Raw genomic sequence first — 6387 nt, forward strand, 5'->3', positions numbered from 1 at the left:
AGGAGGAGGAGGAGGAGGAGGAGGAGCAGCAGCAGCAGCAGTTGCAGCAGCAAAAGTGGCAAGTTGGCATGAATCATTAGCTTGTTAGGTAAAATTGTTCACAGCGTTTCTTCTGGTTCTTTCCATACTCAGTAAAATCCATCCAATGTCTGTTTTGCCTTTCATCCCTTCGGAATCAACAAAGTAAGGACTAGTTAAGTATTGGCGTTGGTTCCATTCGCTTTGGCCCCCTTCTGACAAAATCAGAAAAAGGAAGTCGTAGAATTAGCAGCAGCAGCAACAGCAGCACTGGTGATCATCACAGTAATAATAGAAGGGGAAGCAATACAGGTATAGTGTCCGTCGTCGTCGTCGTCGTTGTTGTTGCTGTTGTTGTTGAAGAACTGGCAAGTTTCCCGGAATTTTCCTTTGCCGACTTGATCCACCCTAGATGAAGTAATCGAATGTCTAACAATCTTTGGAAAACGATTTTTTCTTCTTGCTAATCTGAAATAGAATTGTGTTTTTGGATGAGTTTGTAACAAAGCAATCAATCTCAGTAAACAATATCAACAGAAGAATTAATCATTGCACTGACCTCTTGAGGATTAACGATTCCCAAACGTTTCCTCGAAAGTAATATAATCAGAGAGTCTTTGGTAAACAACGTTTTAAGCAATTTCATATTTCCACGCCAACAAATATGCATTCCTGTATATTTACTTAGCAATTCGTTGGATACAACTTTGACAAGTTGCGATGAGTTACACGTCACTGGTGGTGTTCAGCGATTCGGAAATGTATTCAATGTTGTCTCCTGTTTTTGTGAAGGAGACGGGGAAGAAAAAGGAAACACATTATTCATCAAATTTGTTTTTTGTTTTGTTTTTTTTTTGTCACAAATATTGTACTCTTTTTTTTTCCTTCTTAATGCTCCGTAACTTAAATATATTGACACCTACTTACCGAATAAGCAAGAAAAGTTGGTGAACATCTATAGCGGAGTGCGTGATAATGATTGAACGGTTGTAATATTTTCGAATTGACGGGAAGAATAAAAGCTGTATGTTTCCAGGAAAAGATGGTGCTGCTAAATTGTACTTGCATGTTTGCACATTTGAAATGGTTCAAAGAAAAGCACGTTTGGTGCATTTGGATAGAACGAAATGATCTGATTATTATTAGATTACGAAACATGAATGTGAGAAAGGACTGCAAGTAATATCTTTCTTATTCAATTCCTACAATACTTTCATGGCCTGTTGGTGAGGGGAATAAACAAGCACGCTGATCAGGAAGGGGCGTGAATTAGGTGAAAGTTATTCCAGTAATCTATACGGTATGCATTCTTCGGGGACAGGTAAATCGATGTTAATGCACTTAACTTAAGGATTCAAATCAGTATAGTTAATTAAAATCGAAACGGTGGTAAGGAGCAAAAACACGTCAGCTTAATAAATAATTGTGTAGAAGAAAAGGTAATACACAAATCTGAAATTTGAATTAAGATAAAGATTGAATAAGAGAATGCAGTGGGGATTAAGTCCTATCTTGTGAAGTATATTAACAACTCTTCAAATGTTTCCGTATTCTTATAACTCATTATGAGGCGGCGAGCTGGCAGAAACGTTAGCACGCCGGGCGAAATGCTTAGTGGCATTTCGTCTGTCTTTACGTTCTGAGTTCAAATTCCGCTGAGGTCGACTTTACCTTTCAACCTTTCGGAGTCGATAAATTAAGTACCAGTTGCGTACTGGAGTCGATCTATTCGACTGGTTCCTCCCCACAAATTTCGGGCCTTGTGCCTAGAATAGAAAAGAATCGTTAGCACACCGAGCAAAATGCATCGTGGCATTGTGTCCGTCCTCACGTTTTGCGTTCAAATTCCATTTGGAAGCCATTGCATTAACTAGTAAATTCAGTATTTTGGTTTGATGAGAGCAGCGAGCTGGCAGAAACGCTAGCACGTCGGGCGAAATGCGTAGTGGTATTTCGTCTGCCGCTACGTTCTGAGTTCAAATTCCGCCGAGGTCGACTTTGCCTTTCATCCTAACGGATTGATAAATTAAGTACCAGTGAAACACTGGGATCGATGTAATCGAATAACTTCCTCCCTCAAAATTTCAGGCATGGTACTTTCAGTAGTAAGTATTACAATAGCTCATCATATGTATATAGCATTTACTGATTTTTTCTTTTTTTTGCCAGGCCTAATATAAAATAGATTTAAAGAGTTTAGGATATTAAACATTCATAAGTGTGATGACAATGAATGAGGTAAATTAACCAAGCATATCTTCCACGTGATGAGCAGTTCATTAATTCGCCGTTGACCTACTTTAATGTTGTAAACAAAAGGATTTTAATTAATAAAATTTATTATACCTGTCGGAAAAAACAGAAGTATTACCCTCATGATTAATTCTGGTTAAAAAAAGCAAGAGCATAACTCCAAATTATATATATAACAAACTGAAAATGAAATAAAGGCGTTCAATGAAATTAGTGAGATAATTTTAATATTTAAATTTCCAAATTGTCTTCCTGTCTTTCTCCATTAATATTATCACTAATCTACCACAAATCATCTACAAATACTGCTTCTAATACTAAGAACAACGCCAGTTATTGAAATTGCGTGGCTGTGTGGTAAGATGCTTGCTTTCCAACCACATCATTCCAGGTTCTGTTCCACTGAATGGCACCTCGGGCAAATGTCTTCTGCTATAGCCTTGGGCCGACCAAAGTTTTGTGAGTAGATTCGGTAGACGGAAACTGAAAGTAACCTGTCGTGTATATATATATATATATATATATATATGTGTGTGTGTGTGTGTGTGTGTCTTTGTGTCTGTGTTTGTCGCCCCATAACCGCTTGACAACCGGTGTTGGTGTATTTGCGTTCCCGTAACTAAGCGGTTCGGCATAATAATGTGACACAGTAAGTACCTAGCTTTAAAAATATTTTGAGATGAACTAAAAATCTTCAAAGTGGAGCCCTAACATGGCCACCCTAAAATAACTGAAACAAATAAAAAAAATAAGAGAAATATATACATATGATTTGCTACATATTAGCAACATGTTAGCAATGAGCCAAGTATTAATTTTTTTTTTATATCAGTGATACATGAATGTAATTTGCCCCGCACATTCATTTAAATTCTTGGAAGAGTCTGTTCACTTAATATGTAATACGTATCATTGAATCTAAGACAGTGCCTCGATAAGAAGTATGTTGGCTATACTACACTTATGCAGATCAGTGACGTAGCTCCTATTTCCCTATCACTCATATATGATCCATTACTCAATGTCCAGTTATTTGTTTTCCTAAACCAATCGGTAAATCACGTGTAGTGATTCATTTAACTCATACGAAAGTAACAAATCCTCTCAATCATAATTACTTATTACTAGCATCTAATCTCTTATATCTCTTTACATTTACCTCCTTCCTTCATGATGTGAAAACCAAAATGGAAGTAGTAAGAATTTTATATGTTGCAGTAGTATAGATACACACGAATTACTACAACTTTTGCAGCTGCTGGCAGTATTAGTAGCAACAACAGTAGGTGACTTATAGTTGATTAGTGATTGTCTCCGAAATAGAATAGCTGATACAATGGCAAATACACAGATAATCATATCTCTGCAAAATTATTCTAAGGAATGTTATAAGCACTGAATAGAAAATATATTAAAAAGTAACACAATGCAGTCAAAGATGTTGATAGCAAACACCCCAAAACAAGTTAGGCAATGATAAGAGATACATTGCTATCGCAAATGGCTTCATAGCTTTAATATCATATGTAAAAAAAAAATCCTCTTTTAGTGAATGAGGCGCCACTATAAATGTAATAATATATGTAATCAACATTTCTAAATAGAGCTTTATGATGATAATTTAAGATAGACATTTCAGAATTCCATAGGAATTTGTATGGTTTTTCGCTAATGAAGATAAAACTTTAAGTCAACATTTCTGTTTGATTTTCACTTGATAATTGCTTTTAAAAAGAAAGAAAATCAAGAAAATTGTTTAATTTAATATTTCTTTTTTATTCCTGTTTCTTTTTATTCTCCCAGCACTTAATGTTTTGAAATAAATAATAAATAGTGCACACCCCAAGGGGTTTCTTTGTAGAAACATTAGAGTGAAAATACTTTGCATCACACGCAATATTTTGTTCATTGTTAGGCTTGAAATTATTTACAGCACCCTGCAGATATTTATCTCCTTTCTGTACTCCTTACTCTTTAAACATCATTGTGTAGAAATGACAACCTCATAGTATAGATATTACCTTCACAAACAAATAGTTTCTGTCTGTTAGGTATAATATTTTTGCAGGTAGTTTTTCCAGAAAACATAAGCAAGAAAACAAGAGGTGAAGAAGAAAGTCGTTTATGAAAATTAAATGCTTCATTGTTGAGTCTCCAAGGTCTAACCGAATGTACTAAAAAACAGAAAAGAGCACTCGTTAATGATTTCCGAGGAAATTGTTTATGATAAAGTCTAAATGTTACAGTTCTTAGATAAATATAAATTTTCTAAATGTTTTTCCTAATAAATTTACTTTTTTCTGATAAGATATATGTACACTCAATGCTGGTGCAAATATCGACGTGGAATATGTGTAATTATTAGTATATTATTAAAAAAAAATCTAAACATTTCTTCTCACAATAATGTTTTCTATATGCTAGCTGCAAAATGAAAGTGCCCTCCCTGCGTACAGAAAACAGTGTTCCTACTATTAGCACATTTCATAATATTAGTACATGGAGTACATTTTATGGTCGATTTTGCTGATGTCAGTATCTGACTGGCAGTATATTTTATCAAACATGGTTGGAGAAAAGAACAATCTTCACCTTGGTGATTTATGAACTCAAACATAGCTGTCGTAACTAAAACGATTTAGACTTTAGACTTTATCTTACGATCCTCAGACTACCCCACTTTCGAAGTAATATCATCTGCAACCGAAATTCCATCTTTGCTTTGTTTGGAGCAGATTCTAAGTTTGTACTTTGGAAAATATGTTGAACACAATTTACTTGTTCTATACCTTGAAGTAACGTTAATCTATAAAATGATAAAAATTAAGGCGGATCCAAATAGATATCGACTGTTTTTTGATTGATGATACAGATTTTGAATACAGAGTGATTTTGGTAGCGAAAGCCTCTTAGAGCAATAAAAGCCTGATTTTGCTAAAGAGTCAGAAGAGAATCTAATTTCAGGACTCTCCAACGTCCCACCTTTTTATTCAATAAGTTATAAAATATCTACGTAATAACATGCTGGTGAAGGCGCTGGCCTAGTGGTTAAGGGTATTACACTCATGGTGATAATGTCGTCTTTTCGATTCCCAGACAGCGCGTAGTTGTGTGTTCTTGAGTAGAAGTTTTTATTTCAGGCCACTGATTTTATGTCTCGTTCGGGGTGGGTGGAGGAGTTGTAATCTCGGTCACATATACGCCATAGAATCCGGGTAACTGGCCTTATGATTCGGGAACTCCAGAAAATACTGAACAATATGCAGTCATACTTTCGTGAACTTCAAACTTCATTAATTATATTTTTCTTGTGGTAGAATAATTTAATTATTATAGAAAACATCCAACACATTCGATTTTAGTATATACCTTAACATGTTTAGAGTATAATGAAGCAAATTAAAATTCGTTTGTAAAATGTGCACGGTTTTTTGTTGAACTCAGTTTTTCTAAACAGATTTTCATCTTTTTTAAATATTTTCTTCAACTCGGTTGTTACAAACAGAGTTTCAATTGTGACAAATAATGTAGCAGGCACCCAGCAATATTGAAGCATAATCTCAAGAAAGGGAAACTATTTTAAGAGAAATCAAGTTGATCAGTTAACTAGGAAACGAATTCTCGGAAATTAAACCACTTGAGAAATATTTATTCTTCCTGAAAATTCACTAATTCCGTCAGTCTTCCCCATTCTTCGCTCTTGTGGTTAAAGCCTATTGCAAAGCAAAGCCAACTTGTTGCATTTGAAATTCATTTCGGTAGCAGTGAGGTGACACAAAAATGAAATATGTATCATGACAAACGTAAACAGAAATCTATTAAATTAAATTGTGTAAATATATCACATAAACACTGATTATATTGATTTTGTGTGTTTATTTTTAAATGATGCAATGTGTAGGATTTTATTACGGAAATTGCATTGAAATATTTTAGTTTCAAAGAATACACAAAATGTTGATCGAAAATGAATTTTCCGTGGTTGCATTTAAGCTGTCAATGAACCGAATCTGTATAATATAAATGTTTAACTATTACGGTGAATACTAAGACAACAAACGGTTAATTGAGACAGTAAATATTTTAAAACTATAAATAGTGAACAATATCTGAAAC

This window comes from Octopus bimaculoides, chromosome 2 (assembly GCF_001194135.2).
Source record: "Octopus bimaculoides isolate UCB-OBI-ISO-001 chromosome 2, ASM119413v2, whole genome shotgun sequence".
Classification (NCBI taxonomy): Eukaryota; Metazoa; Mollusca; class Cephalopoda; order Octopoda; family Octopodidae; genus Octopus; species Octopus bimaculoides.